The 19,975-nt window shown below is 50.8% G+C and overlaps 1 long non-coding RNA gene across 3 annotated transcripts in view; it reads right to left on the bottom strand.

Moving 5' to 3' along the window:
• Positions 1-19,975, bottom strand: part of LOC106025373 (uncharacterized) — a 93,543-nt gene that overhangs the window by 9,194 nt on the left and 64,374 nt on the right. The gene's annotated exons all lie outside the window — the stretch shown is intronic.

The raw sequence follows: 19,975 nt of genomic DNA, 5'->3' as shown, positions 1-19,975 counted from the left end.
ATCTGAGAACCCTTTAAAATATGTAAGCCAGGTATAGTGGCACACACCTGTAATCCCTTCACTCTGAAGCCTGAAGCTGGAATGGCACAAGTTCCAGCCCAACCTGGGAAAGTTATTGATATAGCAAGACACTATCTCAAAACAAAGCAAAACAAAAACAAGTTAATAAGACCTGAGGATGTAGCTCAACTGAAAGGTCTTGAGTTCCCCAGAGCCAGGGCAGGGTATGAGTAGTCCTTAGCTTGGATTTTTTGGAAACAGACTTTGAAATAGAGTTGCATGAACTTATATTGGGACAGTAGAGGTGTTATGGAGAGAGTTATATAAATACGAGAGGAAGCTAAAAACAAAATTAAGCTAGTTGTAAGATCATGATTTGTTACCAGACACCAGTAATAAAACACAGTTAGACAGAAGGAACAAGTTCTAGTGTTCTATCGCACAGTAAGAGGACTATAGTTCATGATAACATATATTTTACAAAGAACCAGAAGAGAGAAGCTCAAGCATAAAGAAATGCAAAGGTGATGGAAATGCTAATTACCCTGGTTGAATTGGTACACATTATATACTCGTGTTGAAATATTACACAATACCCCATAAACATGTACAATTATTACAAGTTAATCAAAAACAATTTTAAAGAAGAAGTGAGAAAGCGAAGATGAGACCAGCAGTGTGCTTGCAACTGTGGCCTAGGACAGTCCTGTGAGAGGCTCTGAAGCTGAGAAGGAAGCCTGGGGTTGTGCCACACTGAAACAAGGAGGCCAGCCCTGAAACCTTCTCCGTGGCCATTATTGGCTGGGGACAGGTCCCAAGATGGGGCACCACTTCAGGGAAGGCAGTGCCAGCAGATGCAGACAGTCCCCATGGAAGATGCAGCTGTGAGCCCCCAGCAGCAGCCATGCTCAGTAACCAGGGATAGAAGTGCCTTGAGGAGGGGACCAGGCAAGAGAACACAGTGTCCTCACAGGAGGTGAGCCCATGACACCTCAACTGAGACAGAGAAGACTCTGGCAAAGCGAAGAAAAGAGAGTTTCCAGGCAAAGGAAACAGGAAAGCAAAAGCAAAGGCAAACAGGAAAAGAACACACAGAAAAGCAGGCAAGAGATGAAGCAACACCCAGCACAGAAATGTGGATTTTATCCTGAGGCAACAGTGAGATGCTGAAGTGTTCTAAGCAAGGCAGAGACTGGTAAGATATCTGTTTTAAAAGATTCCTCTGACAGCAATGTGCGAGATGGACCTGCAAGGTAAGGCTAGAGGCAGAGAGCCTGTCAATGCTGCAAGAAATAAAGTTCACTCCCGGCTGAGTCCCACAGTGACTTCTTCCCTTGGCAGCCAGATTATGCTGCAGTTTACCCAAGTTACTGACCTCACGGTTGGGAGCAGAGTGGGGGGGAAACGGTGTGCTGCAGGTGGGTGGGCACACACTGCCCGGCATATTTTGACGCAGAAGTCTTTGCAGCATCTCTATGTTCAGGGAAGTTCTAGCCTTTGGCAGGAGGGCAAAAGACACTCTGCTGTCTCTGAGGGTCAGGGTGGCCTAGGGTTTCAAGGTATTCAAAGTAATTGATCTAAATGACCCTGTCCCAAGTGTCAAGGGCCCCAGTCACGCCCTGACCAATCAAAGCATAGCTGGCTTGCAACACTGAGAATTTAATTTTCTTTGAAAAATCTGCTATTCTTATATTCATTACTCGGCCAAATCTCAGGATTTTTTTCCTGCCCTCCAGCTATAGGAAAAAGGTCCCTTTACTAATGACGAGGAAGCCCTCTGGCTTTCAGGATTCACCTTAAATTGGTGATTAATAACCTCTGGCCTTTGATTGCTTCTTTCTTACTGATGCCCCCTCCCCGCAATAATCATTTAATTCTATTGTCTTTATAATTACTACTTCCTCTAAGTCTCTAAACGTTTGAGAGCTAACTCTCACCGATATGTTCCTTTTCACTGGTATCCTATTCTACTTCACCACCGGTAAAAGTTTTAACAGTTGCACTGCTAGAGCAAGTCAGGGGCCATTAGTACCTCCACCCACACCCCCGGTGACAGCTCTCATTACCAAGAGGCCTGTGGATGATCCAGCTCCGAAATCCCATTTTAGAGTCTGTTTCCTAGGAACCACTCCTAGCACCAACTGTAGTAGTGGGTCAGGTTCCCTAGAAATAGATCAAAGATGGAGATTTGCATGCAGAGGACTTACTGAAGAGTGATCTCCAGAACATTCGGAAAAAAGAAAAGGAAACTGGACTGCATAGGAGAAGTTGAACCCTGATGCATTTGCAACAGAGATCTTAATTCTGTGAAAGGTTCTAAAGCAGGTTTGGCCCCTTTAGAGGTGTCCCAAAATAAGGCAAGAGTAATCGATCATAGTCACTTTCAGGAAGTGAAACCTTGAGCGAGGAAGATCCACTGGGCCAAAGGCAATTCATGGGGAGACACTGCTGGATAACGTGAGCCCCCAATGCTTTCCCTGGCTATGAGAATTGAATATTCCAATGAGTCCCTCTGAGGGGAAACCAGGAGACAAAAACCACAGCATCTACTACAACCAATATTAGGAAACTCAAGATAAGAGAGTGATGGCCAGTATTTTTGCCAAACTCAGGTATGCATCCATCCACTGGATTTGACCACAAAGAAGTTGCTGGAGACTGGGGGAAAAGTTCATCAAAAGGAAAAAGAGGGAAAGAATAAACAGAAGGGAAGGTGACTTTCTTGACCTCTCTAGGTCCCACAATGGTTGACTTCTTATATAGACCTAGTGTATGGGGCAAGTTATTCTTTAGGAACATACAGAGTATAGTTTCCATTTCCTCCATACAAACATGTACATAGACACACATACATACACAGGAACACACTGAGATTTCCCCAGGAGAGAAGTATAGCAACAGGCTTGTGAGCAGATCTGTAGTCTCATTAGTCAAAAACTGACCCCTGCAGGTCAGACTTCTGTATGCCATCTCTCCCTGTACATCTGGAAAGCCAAAGTACCCTAGCTAGAATGTTAGTTTGTCTTCAGTTCTGATCAGAATCCTAGAAGCAGCCCATAGCAAGGAGAATCCGACAGCAACACCAACAGTATTTATTAAGGATCAGCTTTTTTTTCAGGCACCTGCAAAATACTTCACGAAGTTAGCTCAGTTAATCCTCCTCAAGCCTTGTAAGGTGGATATCTCTGCTACCCCATTTCACAGTTAAAGAAGCAGAAGTTCAGAATTAAACAACTTTCTCATGCTTGTACATCTGATCAGGAGCAAAACCGAGATTGAGAGTCCCATTAAGGCTGATGACAGACACAAGCAAGACATAAAGAAACGGGCAAGTTTACTCATTCACTCAACAGGTCCAAACACTAGAGAAACATCAGGGAGGTTTATCCACAGAGACTCCCATCATGAGTCTCTCTGCCTAGCAGAAGAGATGCAACATATTGACATTTGCTCATTTCTGCCTGGTAAAAGGCACAGTGAAGGCTGTAGAATGGCACTCAGTTCTCACTTCCAAACCTTCCCCTGACTGCTGGAAGTACTGATGGCCCGTGGCATTCAGCTCACCCCTCTCCAAAGTTGCTCAGGGAGGGCAGCTACTCCACCGGAAGTCATTCCCCTCCCCTAGGAGCACCCCATATTCGGTGTCTAGCCCATAGAGAGAGTTCCTAACACCTCAGTCCACTTACCATAATGCACAGCAACTCTGAAAGTCAGTCTAGCTCCTGGTTGCCCTGGGGCCAGCCGAGGTGTATATTACAACTACATCACATTTCAACGCTTCCCTCTGCCCAGTACTGACTGCTTGCTCCATTCCCCATAGGTCCTGATCTGAGAGAACCTTCCCCGATGACCTTTCTGCCAGAAAAAGTCTGTGTCAGAATCTGTTTCCCAATGCACCCAACCTGTGACAGAAAGTGTACATTTTCTGTGGGGAAAAAAAGCAAAAGAGATCAGCAGTGTAAGAGTGTTGGATTGGGAAGGGAGGGTCTAAAGAGGAGCGGGCTGTAAAGTCAAATAGGATATTTAACGTGTTCTCATTAAGAAATCATATTTCAGCAAAGACTAGAAGGGGGAGGTGAGGGAGGTATCCAAGTGACAACTAGAAATGCATTTTAAGCAAAAGGAAGACAAAGAGGGTAGAGTGGAATTAAAAAGAAGTCAGGATTGAGGTGAGGTAAAGGGGAACAAAGCACGTAAGAACTTGCAGGCCACCGCGAGGTCCTCAACATTTTGTCTGCAGGGAGCAAAGGACACGATCTATCTTTGAACTTTGAGCTTCCCCTGGCTGCCATGGAGAGGGAAAGGACAGAAGCAGGGAAACCTGTCTGGATGCCATTGCCATAAGCCAGGCAGGGATCTTGGTGGTGTTGACTAGAGTGATGTCACTGGAGTAGTGAGAAGCGATCAGATTCAGGACGCATGTTTAGTGTACAGCCACGCGATTTGCAGACAGACTTGAGTGTAGGAAGTGGATGTAAAAGGAGAGTTGACGATGAATCCAAAGGTTTTCAGGCTCAGAGCTGAGAGAGGGAAAGACTATAGGTGAAGCAGGTTAGGGAAGGTGACGAGCTTTGCTTTGGACATGTTAAGTTGGAGATTTAGAGAATAACATCCATAGGACTGCATAGCCGGTCCAGCTCTGTGACAAGGTATATCTAACTGGGTATAACAGATGTGGCACAGGTGCACAGTGGAAGTGGGTGATACTGGGGGTCTTATGACACAGGACCCTGATTTACATTATAACCCCATCACCTGCTAGTCCAAGACCTACTCCAAGTTCCTATGACCTCGTAATTCTGTGAGGCACAGACAGGGAAAGCTGTGCATGAGGATGAGAAGCGGTCCAGTGGTGTGCCTATTTGTGTCACAGATAAGAGTGTATCTGGAGATCAGAGTGGGGAGTCTGTACAACTAGAGATGTTCCTGTGCATGTTGTCCTGATCGTAAGAACATGCAAATGTGTGCGTATGCATGTGGTCATGCAGGTCCTGCAGTCCTGTACCTGTGAGGAAGTGGTGCCCTGGCCTGACACACAGCCAGCCCTCATAGTGACAGAATATGTAGAATAAGCAAATAGCTGCCATCAGCATTTGTAACCAAGCCTCTGGGTCACCTAGGGGCTGAGGGCAAGATGTCCCTCTAGTCACCTGAGCCATACCCTTGAAGTCCTACCCGAAGGGTTCCAGGACACAGAGGTCCCTGCCACTACCCCCGCCACGCCCTTCTGCTCCCCTGGGTTTCTTTCTGGCTGCTGGGGAAAGTGCCTACACAGCTCGGGGAGGGAGGAGAGTTAACTCTCCATTTGCCATTAAACACAATCAGGGAGAAATCTGTGTGGAGTGTGCTGCTCTGGCCGATAAGTGATTCCCCAGAACAACAGATAAAAGCCCAGCACTAAAGTGCTGCCAGAAACGATGCGTAATTGGGATGAAAGAATCCTTAAATCTGCACAGTACTTTTAACTCGGGAGACTTAAATTACAATTAATAGTTCCCTTGAAGGAGGGGGTGGGTTAGAGGAATTCCGAGGCCTTGAGCTCAGCCCTGGGCTGCATCTCAGCACCTCGGTGTTGGCGGTGAGAAAGCATGCTAATTAGTGAAGAGGGAGGAGAAAGCTGGGGAGGGGTGGCCTTCTCAGGGTCCTGGCACCCTGAGAGGTTGCATCCGTTATAAGTTCCAAGCCACCAATTTCCAAATAAGTTCCTCCCTTCTCCTGGACTTCTGCCCGGTCCCCCACAACAGCATCTTGCAATGTTGCCAACAGTCAAACCTCATTGCTCCCACTTTACAGATGGGAAAACCAAGAGGTCACATTTGCCCTGAGGCCCTGATGTGTAGCTAGTCTACCTGTAGTTCCAAAACTAGGAGGGGCCTAACATCTTTTCCTCTTTATGATTCATGGGGACACAGAGACGGGAGGGTGTAGAGTTCGAGCCAGAACCCAGACACTTTCTTCTTTTCCATTCTAGTCAATGACCCAGATTCCCTCTCCCCAGCCACACAATCCCCTGTACTTCCCCTGCCTGTCTGCTCTGCCCCACGTCTCCCCAAGGCAGGATGAAGTCACCCAGGGAAGTTCCACAGTTATCCCCACAGGCCTGCCCCTTCCATCTTTGCTTGACAGTAGGGATACCCCCTCTTCCCCTTCATGCAGACTTGGGGGCTCCCTCTATGCCTCACCACATGGACCATAGTGCTCAAGAATTCCTGCTTTCTGCTCCAGGCTCCTGTGCTGAGGCCAAAGCCATCAGCGACTGTGGATGACCTCAGGCAGGTGGCAGTTAGGCACAAACCAGACCCATGAAGCTGGCACACTCACCTCCAGGAGCAAGGGGTTTGGCTCTCAGATAACACCAGCAGCCCATCAGAGGACACAGGAGAGCTGTCTGGGTATTCCTAGCACTGGCCATGGAGTTGCCTTTACCACTTGGTCCAAGACCTCCGACTCCTGTGTTGGCGGGAATTTTGGAGCTGCCTACCATGAGCTCATGGGTGGCTGGGTGCCCAACCCCACATTTCATGGCTTTGGAATGCGTCCTCTGGGCTGGCCTACTTCACTCCCCCCATCTTGCCTCAGCAAGTGCCACTGCCTGGTCTCAGCCCTTCAAAGACATGCAAATTCCAGAAGGAGCTTTTTTATCAATACTACTAAATTATGTAAGTGTGTGTGTGTGTGTGTGTGTGTGTGTGTGTGTGTGTGTCTGTGTGTCTGTGTGTGTGCAAACATCTTGTGTGCAGAGGAGGGCTTGTGTATACCTGTCTGCAGGCATGCATGGGCACACTTGGGCATATTTGTGTGCATTTGTGTATGTGGGGTGTGTGTGTGTATGTGTGTATTCTGTGCATGAGTAGTTTTAAAAGAACGCAGTGGGATCCGCTTGGGGCCCTGTGTAGCTGAACCTTATTTATAGCTCTCCTCTGTCTGGTTCGTTTCCTCTAACTTCCCTGCAGAATGATATGAATGAAAATGACACTATTGACTATCTTGGTAACCATAAAAGACCTTATAGAAATAAGATTTTTATAGTTTGTGGACTGGGAGAATCAAAAGACTAAGAGTTATGGACTCAGAGGATAGGAGCGAATCAAGCCAAGGCGGTCGGAGAGGTCCCTGGGTGGATCGTCTGTGGGTTTTTTTAAACAAACTCGTATAAATAAAGTGATTGTCTTGAAAGAGTTATGAGAGCCTTGAAGCTAGTGGGCAATATCTCTGTGGCCCCTGCAAAGGCGGGAGGACAGCAGCCTCCCTGCCTGAGAGGAAGCACTCTCTCTACCTGTGTTCCTGCTCCTGGCCTCCCAGGAGAGGCGAGGAGGCAGCAGCCGAACCGCGCTGCCCTCTGTCTCCGGAGATCTGAGATCTACAATATTTGACAGCTCAGAAAAGGGCCCACCACTAGCTAGTATGGATCTGTGCACCCTGAGCCAGGGGCCAGCTCTGAGGACAAGTGTGCAGGACCTAGAGCCGTGTCCTCTCCAAACTTCAATGAAGAGATCCTTCCAACCCCATGAAGTCAGAACATGTGAACCCCTTATGGGGAAAGCCACAAGCACCACTTTGCAGAGAGAGTCCTGTGGTTCTCTGGCTGTACCCAAACAAAGTTCAAACTCAGTCCTATTAATCTTTACCAGTGCCCACTTGGCATTTGGAGTTTCAGAGAGGAAACAGCACTCAGCCTACCCTCAAGGAGTGCTTATTTGGTGGAGAGGATGAGATGTAAATAGGAAGACATACCCACCATTGACTGATACCTGGGAAACAAAGTCACTCTCCCAGTCAGGCACTCAGGGAGCCAGGTACAGACAGAGATGGTATTGAAACGTGGTGATGAAATTTCTGATTTTGTTCATCTCAACAAACTAAGTACTGGGCCCTGGATGCACAGACTGAATCAGGCTCAGTCTCCACCATGGAAGTAAATCACCTGCCCAGAAAGGAGAGGAGAACTGGGCATGAACAACCCAATACAGGATGTTAAGGCTTGAATTGCGCAGTTTGCCAGGGAGTATAAATGGATTAGCTCCTCTTAGAGGAGGCAACCTTTCCACCTGGCCTTGAAAGACAATTAGGAGATCACTAGAAAGAGTCAGAAAAGAAGGGGTTGTGGTACACACAAAAGCCCAGAGATAAGAAAATGCAAGGTACATTTGGAAATTGCTTGGGTGTCCAGGAGTTTGCTGGTTGGCAGAAGTGAAGTAAATTTTGAATGAAATATTGGGGGCTGTTCTTGAGTCAGAGAGGAAGGATGATTTGAACCAGGCTTCTAGGCAGTGACATTGAAAAGGGTCACATCAGAGGCGAGGTAGGATAGAGTCCTCCCCAACTTTGCCTCTGGACTGTTTGAGTTCTGCTGATGGGTTTCCAGACAAAGAGTGACATGACACCCTTAGTGGGGAGCAGTAAGTAGCCTGGCTTCTCTGTACTTCTCTCTTTCCTCTCTCTCTCATTCAAATGTCCCCCCTTTCCTACCTCAGTCCAGCCTTCTGGGGCAACACCAGGTCCCTGCCCTCTTCCACCTTGAAAAGGACAATTCCGAAAACCAGGAAGAAGATGCTCTACCTGCCAGGCAGCCCATTAGAATTAACCACCAGGTCTAAGAGGTTGTCCTGATTCTTACCTCCTCTCCCTGGGGATACGAGGACATGGGGTGAGGGCCACAGCACATGCCTGTGCCGCTTGTCAATGCCCTGGCTCCTTGTCTGCAGGCATCGATTTCTCTCCTTCCTGACCTTTCATGAGAGGTGCCCTGAATTCCAGGCCAGGTCATTACCAAGCTGGTGGTGGAGACTTTCCAGCCCCAGCTCCTCGCTGCTTTGGCCCCTTCAAACGCATCTGGGAGAGCAGCCCTTGTTGACAGCGGGCCAGAACGTGTCTGAGTGTCTGAATCGAGGCGAGTAGAGTGGGGCTCGATTTACACCGACTCCTTGCAAGGAGAGTTTATGGTTCTTGATTACACCCAGCAGGGAGGCCTTCTTCGTGATGAGGGAGAAAATATTCAACAACCTGTCTTTGCAATGTGCTGATCTCCCGGGGGGAGGGGTTTGGGAGAGTGATTTATGATTTATGAGTGAAGAAAAAGGCCTTTTTTTCTTTCTGGACTCCCCCAAACTGCTTCAACATTTCCTCTTTCTTGTCATTTGTTTCTGCTTTGGTCTAAGTTTGCAGCCAATTGCTCTGCCAGTGGATGGAAAGCCCAAAGGACACGGCCTAGGAAGGGACAGTCCTCCCAGCCTGCACTCAGCACCGATTTAAAGCTGGACCAGGACGCTGCCACCACTGCCACCATAGGCCTCTTCTGGAGTCCCTTCTCCCTTCCTAGTCTTTTTTCTCACTCTGCTTTATGCTCAAAGGACACATGCTTAGGCTCAGCACCCAGACACAGTGCCTGGCACATGGGCGGTACAAATAAATGAATAAATGGATGGATGGTATGTGTCTGCTGTCTCTCCCCATGCAGGCACTCGGTGCCTCCCACAGCTCCCATCAGAACCAGCCATCCGCCTTGGATAAATGAGTGAGTAAATAATAGACCCCACACCCTGCAGAACCTCAGCACACTGGTACCATGCCCTCACTCTGCCCACTCTGCTGAAGCTTGCTTTGATTGTAGATGACATACCGCATGCCTCCCAGAAAATGGTATGTTGGGAGAAAAAGGGTCTTTTTGGAGGTAACATTTTTAATTGCTTCTTAATAATTCATGGGAATTTTAAATCGCTGGCTGTGAAAGCACCCAGTGATGGCCACTGAATGTGCAGAGGGGGCAGGAAAGAGGGGAGCACTGGGCGCTTGCAAAAACCCTGACCTCTTCCCTCCCCAGGCATCAGCCAGGAGCCCAGATTCTGATATCTCTACTCTCTGGTTTTCTCTCTACTCTCCTCACCAATCCAGGGCTCTCCAAAGGCTCCACCAAACCTCTGCCACTCCCTTTCTGCCTCAGTCTCCCTACCTGAGAAGTTGGGGGGGACATCTCAGAAGAACATGAAGGCTCCCTGCTTCTCTATGAACAGCAGCATTCCAACTTCCCAAGGTGCCTTCTGGTCTCCTGCGCCCAGGTTAACAGGGCGTCAGAAGCTCAATTTAGGAAGTGAAGGACTGGTCCGGAGCCTGCCACCCCCAGCAAAGGTAGGGAGCCTGCAACCCAGAACCAGCCCCCAGAGGATGAGTGCAAGATATTCAAAATCACCCAACTCAGTGCCTCGCCTACGGAGAGAAGAGGCACTGGGCATCTGGTACACCTTGGAGCATGCTGGATCAGCAAACTGGACATCTCTCCTGGCTGCCAGGGTCCAGTAAGGTGCTGCCCTCCCTCCCTCCATGACCTTGGGGTGGCTGAGCACCCTGCCAGCCAGCTCCCCTTGCCTCTGCTCTGTAAAGATAGGTGCCCTTTGAAAGGCGGGGGTGGAGGGCTGCGCCCCAGGGATGATGCCTGCGCTCGGAAACTTTACAGTGAAAAGTTAATCCACCGAAGCGTAGCCCAAAAATAAGCGCACTGCCTAATGTGCCGGGAACTGCCGGTCGCAAGGCCAGACTGCTAGCGGATGTCTGCGCATCTCCGCCCGCCCGCCCGGAGCCTACATTTAGCGCCAGCGAGGGAGTCTGGGCTGAGCGCTGCTTTCACACCGACTCGAGCCGCGAGTTTATGGATCTTGATTGCACCCAGCAGGGAATCCTTTTTAGTGATGAGAGAAAAAATATTCAACAACCTGTCTTTGCATTGGGTGTGTTGGACACACTTCCCTGCTTCGGAATCCGACATATGCGAGTTGTGGGAGTAGAGCCGCTGTCAGCGGGCCAGAACGCGCCTCTCCTCCCTCTCCTCCCGCGTCCCCGTGCAGGGGGCGGGGAGCCCCGAGCTCTCGCGGCCAGCCCGGTCTCTGCGCCGCGCGGACAGGCGGCCCCCCGCGGGCGCCCACCCCGGCCCGCGCCGCCACCGCAGCCGCCTCCCTGCTCCCCGCTCCTGGGCCTGCAGTGCCGCGGCTGGGCCGTCCTCGGGGAGCCGGCGCCCGCGTGGGGCCCGCTGACAGCGCGCCCAGTGGAATATTGTATTAGTTGGTTGTGAGCTGTGTTCTCGTCAGGGTATCTGAGTTTCACAGAACAGACGGGGTGAGAGTTTTTGTGCTATATCCAGATTGGCTTAAAATAATGTCGTTTTTGTAGCTTATTAAACCACAGAAACTACACCAAAGTCATCCAGGCTGCTGCCAGCAAACTCTGAGTTGGGGCTGGGGTAGGAAGGAGCTCAGCCCTGGGGTCAGGACCCTGGGCTCTGACCGCAGAGCCTGAGGGAGAAGGGAAGAGCAGGCTTCCCTTGCTGCGCTCTGCAGCCTTCCTGGGAGGGCTGAGACGGCCAGGGCCAGCCAGGGGAACTGCAGCAACACTGGGCCACCCCCTGGCCCCAGAACCTCCCCAGGACCTGAAGAGTTCAGGATCCACTGTGCCTCGGGGTCACAAGTGGCCTGCAGCACAGGGTCACTTGGAACTGGGGGGTGGGGAGGCACCAAGGTGAGCACTAGTTGCAGCCCCCTGGGTCAAGACCGAGAATCCATATGTAGGTCTGGCCTCTCTGGTGATGTCCCTGTCTAGACAGACAGTGGTGATGGGGCCCTGCCACTTTGTTCCCAGACTGCAGGGGTAAGAGGGGACCTGGGCACCTGGGAATGGGGCAGGGTGCTAGGCACCCCTTTCCAGCCAGAAAGACCTCTCCCTTCTTGACTGAACTGAACCTCTGGGCCCAAAACAATGGCTCTGCTCTACAACTATGGAGAGAGGAGAGGAAGGAAAACTCTGCCACCCCGCACGGATCCAGAGTCCTAACCAGAGTTGCCAGGTGGCAACTGATCTTTCCAATAAGCCTACGAAGAACATGCTTTATGCAACCTTAATTACAGGTGAAAAAACTAAGGTTCAGAGAACTAGGGTGATTTGCTCCAGAACACACAGCTATGAAGTGGCACTGTTGGAATTTGAGCCCCAGCTCACTGCAGAACAAGAGCTCTAACCACTGTAGCAAAGATACTGTCTGTAATTGAGTGCGAAGAATGAAAGGTGTCGGGCTCCATCTCTCCTGCAAATCCCTAGCTGAGTCTTTTAGAAATGAGGAAGCCTAAGGAAAGTGAACAGTGCTCAAAGGGAAATCAGTACTACCCTGGTGCTCGCTTGTCTATCACCACATCTCCTACCTCCTGCCTCCTGCCTCCCCAGCCTCAGACTCCATCAGGAAAGACTCTAAGGCCAATCAGGGCCTCAGGTTTCCCTGCACTCCTCAGGGACCCATGCATGTGGGAAGAGCTACCCTCCTTCCATGACTCCCATCTACCCAGTTACCCAGAAACCTAGAAACCATTCTCAGTGGTTCCTTCTCCCAGCCCATCACGCCTAGTCTATCACCCAACACTGAGGCTTCTGTCTCTTCACCAACACCCCTCTTTTCATCATCAGTTAGCTCCAGGCCAGTTGTACCACTTTTTCTTAGGATCTGTTGAGTCTCTCTGCTTGCTGGCCTTCCTGCCTCTGCTTCCCCCTCCAATCCACAAGCACCCAGAGAGAGCATTCCAGGATGATTCCACAAATCTCCTGCATAAAACCATTCTCTATGGCTCTCACCAACTATGCTAGCATTTAGCCTGGCCTGCAAAGTCCCTTCACACGCTAACCCTGTCCATTGCTCTGCCTTACCCCACACACCACCAAGATAACCCCCAACCTAAGCCTCTTTCACACATCCTTGTTCTGGCTCCAGGTAGGACCTGACACTCAGGGTTTGGGGAATCAACTTCAAATCCTTCCCAAAAAAGTTGCTAGACAAAGAGCAAGAGACAGATGGGGGCAGCAAAGTTGTGGTCCAGAAGCCCCAGCATGAGTTAGAAGCCAGGGCCTGGGCCCCAGGCCTACAGGAAGTACTTCTTGGTGGTTAAGATTGGGCCCGGCCCCAAATTCTAGCTCTAGTATTTGGGCTTGTCACTGAGCTGCACTATGCCTCAGTTTCTCCTTAAGTACCTGGGATAATAATAGCACCTATCTCCTAAATTTGTTTCGAGAATCAGTTAATATATAGACACAGAGCTTGGCATAGGCTTGGCATGTAGTATTATAAAAATGTTAGCCGTAGTTTTTGCTTTGATTTGATTTGATTTTTTGTGGTAATGGAGATTGAACTCAGGACCTTTGCATTGAGCTATATCCCTAGCCCCATTTTTATTTTTTATTTTGAGACAGTGTCTCTTTAACCACTGAGTTGCCCAGGCTGGGCTCGAACTTGCACTCCTCCTGCCTCAGCCTCTCATGAGTGCCAGATGTTTCTATCATCATCATCATCCTCACTAGCAGCAGCAGTAGCACCATCATCATCATCATCATCATCATCACCTTTTACAGCCTATCCAAGTGCATTTCTTTGGCAGTTTCATGTATTCAGGTGCTCAAGTCAGCACACACAGTCACCCAGGTTTCTACACCAGCATTCCCACCACAGAATTTTTCTTGTATTTTATGGTCCTCTTTAGCTTCAGTTTTAGGGCCTAGGTGTAACTCTAACCTTTGCCACATCCAAGTTCAAGGCCAAGAGCGCCTCCAAGAATCCGCCCAAGTTTCTTTGCACCCCAAGCAGTCCCTGCCCCACACCCTGCTTGGCAGGTACAGGGCTGGGGCAGCATCACCAGCATGCATGTGGACAAACAGAGTGGTCCTGGGAGGAAGAGTTCCTTGTAAGATGATTCCCGCCGTGGAATGATGCCCTCTTTTTGAGCTCTTGTCCCAGCTAATCTCAGCTACACCTCTGCAGCAGACCCAGCGGGTAGGAGGCCCCACTAGAATCAGACATGTTCAATTTCTGGACAGTTCACTACGGTCAGTCATTTTTATGCACAGCAGATACATCTTCATTCAGGAAGGGCAGGCAGGCTTCCTTCCCTGCCTCACTGGAGCTTCCAGAGGGGGCCAGATCACACCAGGAACCCTCAGTCACAGCCAGCTCAGACCAGCACTTTCATCATCCACATGGCAATTCACGTGGCAAAGGGGACACTTTGGAGTAAGGCAAAACCAAGTTCAAATCTATCATCTCCCCACTGTGTGATTTCAAGGACATCATTCAACCCCTCTGAGCCTGTTTCCTCCACAAAGCAGTCCTCGGAGTGCTGTGGGGAATGACAAGGAAAATGAACCAGGAAGTACTAGAGAAACACTGAAGTGTGAGACAGATGAGAGGTCTCTGTCACCTGAGAGCTGTGCTGGCCATTTCCACCGGCTCTGATCCTAGATGCATTGTCTGCCCTGCTCTGGCCCCAGGAGCCTCGCCTCTGGGAAACGTGTCACCCAGGCCACCCTGCCTGCTGGCTTTCATCCATGCTCCAGTGTGCAATGCCAGCAGGAGATGCAAGGCCCCAAAAGACTCCTTTGACTCCCACCATTCTAGTGCTGTGACATTCCTGGCCACAGCTCTGTCTAATGGCTCCCCAATGTGCTCCTTTCTTTTTCCTTTTTGGGTCCCAAAGTAATCACAGCTTCCTTCCCCTGTTGCAAACATCCAGATGCCTCACCATCCTCTCTCTCAACTGGCTGTTTCTCTCAACCCTCTCTCCTGCTCCCAAAGTCTTCAGTTGAGCCTCTTTGGCAGTGCCAATTTGCCTGTACCACCCCAGACCCTAAGTGGATCAATCAGCATCTTCCCTGATCCCTCCAGAGTTCCACGCCTTAAAGATGACCCAGGCTGCCAATTTTCTGCCTCTACTGGCTGTCTCTGTGGGTTTGGGTCACCCATGGAAGGAAGGTAGAGAAGACTGGCTGCCCATCCAGTCCCTGTGTGGAAGGAGCCCCATTCCGTGCCATTCTGCGACCAATGGTCCCAGTAGGCAGAGAGGCAGCTTATCCAGGTAAAACCTACCTGGGCTCTGTGACCCAAAGGCAGCCCCCAGGAGACTCAGCCTTTGTTCCTCACACCTGGAGCTCAGAGCCTGCTTTGCCCGCGAGGTGGAAGCTCTGGTTTAATTAAGGATCTTAGGAGAGAATTCTCTCTTGTTATTTTCTGAATAAATTAAGGAAGTAACTTTGATGCAATATCATTTTCATCTAATCAGGAACATTCTGAAATTACCATATTGTTTTCCATTAGAAACCCCATCAGCCCCCAAATCAGATAACCAGGCTGGAGGCTGCCAAGGCCCCTCCGTCCTGGGGCGGGTACGCACTGCAGGGACAAAAAGGGACTCGCTGCTCCTGCCACCATCCCTTGGTGAATTCCTGAGATTGCTCACGGCTGTTATCAGGGCTCCTCAGCCTTGACCAGAGCTGGGGTGGAGTCCCCCAGGCAAAGGCAAAGGAGGGGCCCAGGGTTACCTGCAGAGCAGGCTGGATCGGACCTAAACCTGCCCAGGTGCTCCTCGGTGGTTCAGTGGAGAAAGTCAGACCCTTTATCTGGACCCTTACTCCTATCCCCTAGGGTCTCCCACAGAGACAAGAGGAGGGGGCTTACGGGATCAGGGCCACAAAGAAGGGGAGAACTGGGTCCCAAATTAAGAAAAGCCTGAAGGCCCCACACACACAAGTGAAGTCAGAGATTTCTGGGAGTTTGCAAAGTCTTCCACAAAGCTGATTTCCCACCCTTTAAAGCTTGAGCTGAGGGATGTTAAGAACACTGTGGGTCAGGAGCCCGTGGAGGAGAAGACAAACAAATCCCCAGGCTGAAACACCCCGAAAGGAACATCACCACCCAGTCAAATTCTCCTCCATCCCTTCACAGCAGGGATGGGGAACAGAGGCCGCCTAGAGAGTCCAGGACACAACCTGGGCCCCACCTGAGATCCACTGCAGTTCTGAGCTACGCGTGTGGTGTCTCAGCATGCTCTGAGATAGAACCAAGTGCATCCTTAAGAGAAAGCTATGGTTTCTCAGGAGTGCTTGGTGATAGGGTCAGAATCTTTATTAGCCAGTCTGTCCTTATGGCAATGCCCCCTTGGCCACAGAGGACACATTCCAAAACTCCTAGTGGGGGCTTGACTGCAGCTAATACCGAGTCTTGCATACACTACATAGTCACTGATGGGCAGATAGCATCTACAGTGTGGATACACTGGACAGACAGGTGATATCTCACCCAGGAGAGGCAGAGTACACAGTGTGAGATTTCATCACACTACTTAGATGGGCCTGCGATTAAAAACTCGTGAACTGTTTATTTTTTAAATTTTCCATTTAGTACTTTCAGGCCATGGTTGACCTCAGGTAACTGAAACTGCAGAAAGAGAAGCCAAGGATAAGGAAGCCTGCTGTATTCCTTTATTCAGTCTGCAAGGCTTAACGCTTGTTTTTATCACCACAGCTCCCTCCGCCTTTCTCCCTCCTTCCTTCTCCCATCTTTTCCTCTCTCCCCTCTCTCTTTTTTCAAGCATCTGCTCCCCACCCCCACCCCTCTTCATGCTTCAGGCCATCAAGAAACCAGGTTCTTCACCCAGAAACCCAGCAGGGACAACCTCCACCCACCCACCACATGGGTTCCATCTGACTCTGCTTCTTCCAGCACCAAAGCAGGACACTAAAAAGCAAGTACCCTCGAGAGGTCTGAGACTCTGACCCCACTCCTCACGCTGCCCCAGAACCAAGAGGATGTGACCAGGCATTGGCATCCATCCAAAGCCAGTGGGAAGGAGGAAAGTGGGGAGGGGGGTGGAAGAGACCACAAGGAGTGGGGGGCAGCTGTCACATGACAAAGAGAAGTGTGAACAAGGAGGAGGATGTGGGCACGAACAGGTGGGGGAAAGTCCAGGAGGTATGAGCCCAGAACAGAGTGGCAGCCAGCCCAGGAGTCTCGATGCGCCCTGGGTGTTCTGCTGAAAGTAAGTCTTTCTTCCATCTCTGGGCCCCGAAGCTCAGCAGAAGGCAGGCACATGGAAAGCCCCAGGAACATGCACTGACTGGAGCATGATGCAGAGAATGACACACAGATACAGCCAGGCATCCTGGATGAACGCGAGGCAGAAGAGGCCTTTGCACAGCAACTCAGAACCAAAAGGCCAGGAAAGAGGCCACCAGGAACATGGAGAATGGACTTGTGGCCTTTGGTTCTGGCTCGATGCTCTCTGGCCCCATCTCCTAACAAGAAGCACGGAGAGAGAAGGCTGGTGGCTCACAGATGGATCCACACATTTGTTAGGCAGAGGTCTTCAGAGTGCTCTTTGTGCAAAGCTCTCATGAGGCCCCCTTGCCCAGCTCTGAGTGTGGTGGGGGAGGGGGTAAGCATGGGTAAGACAGACAGTAGGGCAAATAGAATGGGGGAGAGGTGGGGTGTAGGGGGAGAGCCTGTGTGTATTTGCAGAGGTGAAGGGAACAGACAAGCAAGGATAGGACAGAGCAGGGACTGGAGTGACCCCTAAGCAGGAGGCTTAAAACCAGCTCCCTCTGTTGCTGCATGGCTCCCTTTCTGCTCATCCCACTCAGCAGAGTCCAGGGGTATTCTGTCCTAGAGAACTTGCCCATGAATATCCAGGACCATCTTCTCCACCCAAGAATGCTCTGTTGCCCTCAATTCCATGATCAACACTTGACTTTGACAGCCCATCTTACCACAGTATGAATCTCTGGAATCAACCAGAAAATGAAGTTACCAAGAGGTGTTCTATGCATTTAACTTGGTAAATACTTCCCACAATCTCCTCCGGCTTTTCTGGCTGTGATTTCTAAAGAAGCGCTTGCTAGCACACTGCCAGACACACAGTAGGCGTCCTGCGCTGGCCCACACTGCTGGGCCTACTTCTTCCTCATTTTCACCTCCTGTCCGAAGCTGAGACAAGCCTCCAAGTTCCCGTGGCCATATAAAAGTAACCACCTCCTTTCTTTCTAGACCACAGGCTTAGCACACAATTTCAGCCCCAAATTGTCTTCTTCAGCCATCACACCACCTTGAACTACCTCCCTGCTGCTCCCCTAAAATGTCTCATGGCCAGGGTCCCTTGAGATCCCAGGTTCACTGGAGGCTGCTTCCAGAGGGGTATGCAGATCCCTGCCTGTGTCTGGCTGGGACCTGGTCAGCGCATCAGGACGCCGCTGCCATGGCCGGCTGAAGCTTGTTGTCTAAGCCGGCCTGGGGGTGCCTGGGCGCAGGCAGGGAGGGTGGCCTGGCAGGGTTTGGAGAGCAGGCACACCCTGGGTGAGGTCATGCCTGCCTCACACCTCTGGTATTCCGGCTGATCGCTATCTCCCCTGCAGCCCTCAGGTTCCGCAGGCGGAGAGATGCAGGCAAAGGGGTGCCGATACCAGAGCCTGGCCCCGGGCAAGACGGGGGCTGTGGCTGAGCCTCGGCCTGCCTGTCTGCTGCCTCACCACCACCTCCGCCCCATTTCTTGCCCCCCACCGCCATTAGATGGACAGAGACAGACAGGGCTGGTTGCCTGCTCCTCAGCACACTACCTCCACCAGGCTGAAGCCTGGGCATCTTGGGAGGGACCCTCCAGAAGCCAGGCAAGAGGGAGGGAGCCTCCTCAAGGGCCAGATCCCAGAGGGCTTCCCATTGGGAACACCTTAATCACCCCTACCCTATCCTGTCAGCTCCCCAATTCCATCTCAACCAAATCTTAATCATCCGATAATAACTGTCCATAAGGGCACCACACAATACATGCAAACTTTGGAGCATGAAAGGATGACCATCACAAATAAGACTGTGGTATATAAACTGAATATATAGCTGCCTTTGATAAATCCAGATCCTGGCAAAGCCTGAGGCTTTAGCTTGACATTCTCAGGTAGCACAGAAGGTCCAGTCTTGGATCCTTTCTCTTAAGAGAAGGGTAGTGGGCTCTAAAGGGATCACAGTGGATCCACAAATGCCAGCAGCCCTCAGAAGACCTGTATGCTTCCTGTTCTCTTACTCTCCCCACTCCTGGTCTGCCCCCAAGGAAACTGAGGCCTTAAAATAGTGGCAGACCTGGCTCTTGGGGAGGAACATGATTTTCCCCTGCCTTCATACCCCAGCACACACACCCCCTCCTTCTATACACAGCAGCTCCACAGGCAGCTCTCCCAGGTGGTCCCCAGGTCAGCAGCAGCAGCATCAGGACCATGAAACTCACTCCTTACAGAAGCATGTTCTCAGGTTCCTGCCCAGGCCTCCTGAGTGAGTCCACAGTAGGATCTCTAAGGGTTTGCTGAATACTCTGTGTTGCGTGCTCTAGCTGAGAAGCCTGGCTCCACTCTTCTCCAACTTTACCAGATATGCAACTCACCTAGGATCCAATTTAAGTACAGGCTGGGGATGCACACGCAGGTTGGGACTCAGGAGGTACGGTACGAGACCTGACACTCTGCACAGAGCACTTCATAGAAGCCACCCATGGGGGCCAATCCTGCTCATCCTAAGACCACACTTGCTCAGTACCCCCCTGGCTCTCCACCTGGCTGCCCTTCAGAATCATCCAGGGAGCCTTTACAAATATCAGTGCCTGGGCCCTGGCTCCAGAGGTCTGAATTCATTGATCTGAGGTGAGGCTGGGGCATGGGTAAGTTTTACAATCTCCCTAGGCAATTCTAACACATCAACGCTCTCAGCCGAGGGTGATGAGAGGGTGTGCTTGGCACATGCACACATACCCATGGACCTGCTCACCCTCTGGGATCTCCTTCCCTCCTCAAGTCTTCCTGACCCCCTTCCACATCTCCTGCCCGCATTCCAGACACTTTGCCAGGCACAAGCACAAGCAGGTGAACACACAAGGAGACACACAGGCAGACTCAGACACACATAACTGAAAGCAAATCTGCAAGCATGTGGTAGGCACACAGGCAAACAAACCCACGGACAGGTCACTGGTATGCATGCTACAAAGGAGTCAAAGACCCCCTCCCATGATGACACCTATGCCCCAGAAGTGCTGTCTGTCTCTGCCAACATCTCAGTGTTCCCAGAAAGACAGATCAGCCAGCCCTCAATAAGCAGGAAGGCTAGGCTTAGGGCCCTTCTTGGGCTCAGCACCTCTGCAGGTCG

This window comes from Cavia porcellus, unplaced genomic scaffold (assembly GCF_034190915.1).
Source record: "Cavia porcellus strain 051 isolate PalLab524CR breed Dunkin Hartley unplaced genomic scaffold, mCavPor4.1 scaffold_25, whole genome shotgun sequence".
NCBI lineage: Eukaryota > Metazoa > Chordata > Mammalia > Rodentia > Caviidae > Cavia > Cavia porcellus.
The sequence above is the reverse complement of the archived record's forward strand: the minus strand, read 5'-3'. Positions and strand labels throughout refer to the sequence as shown.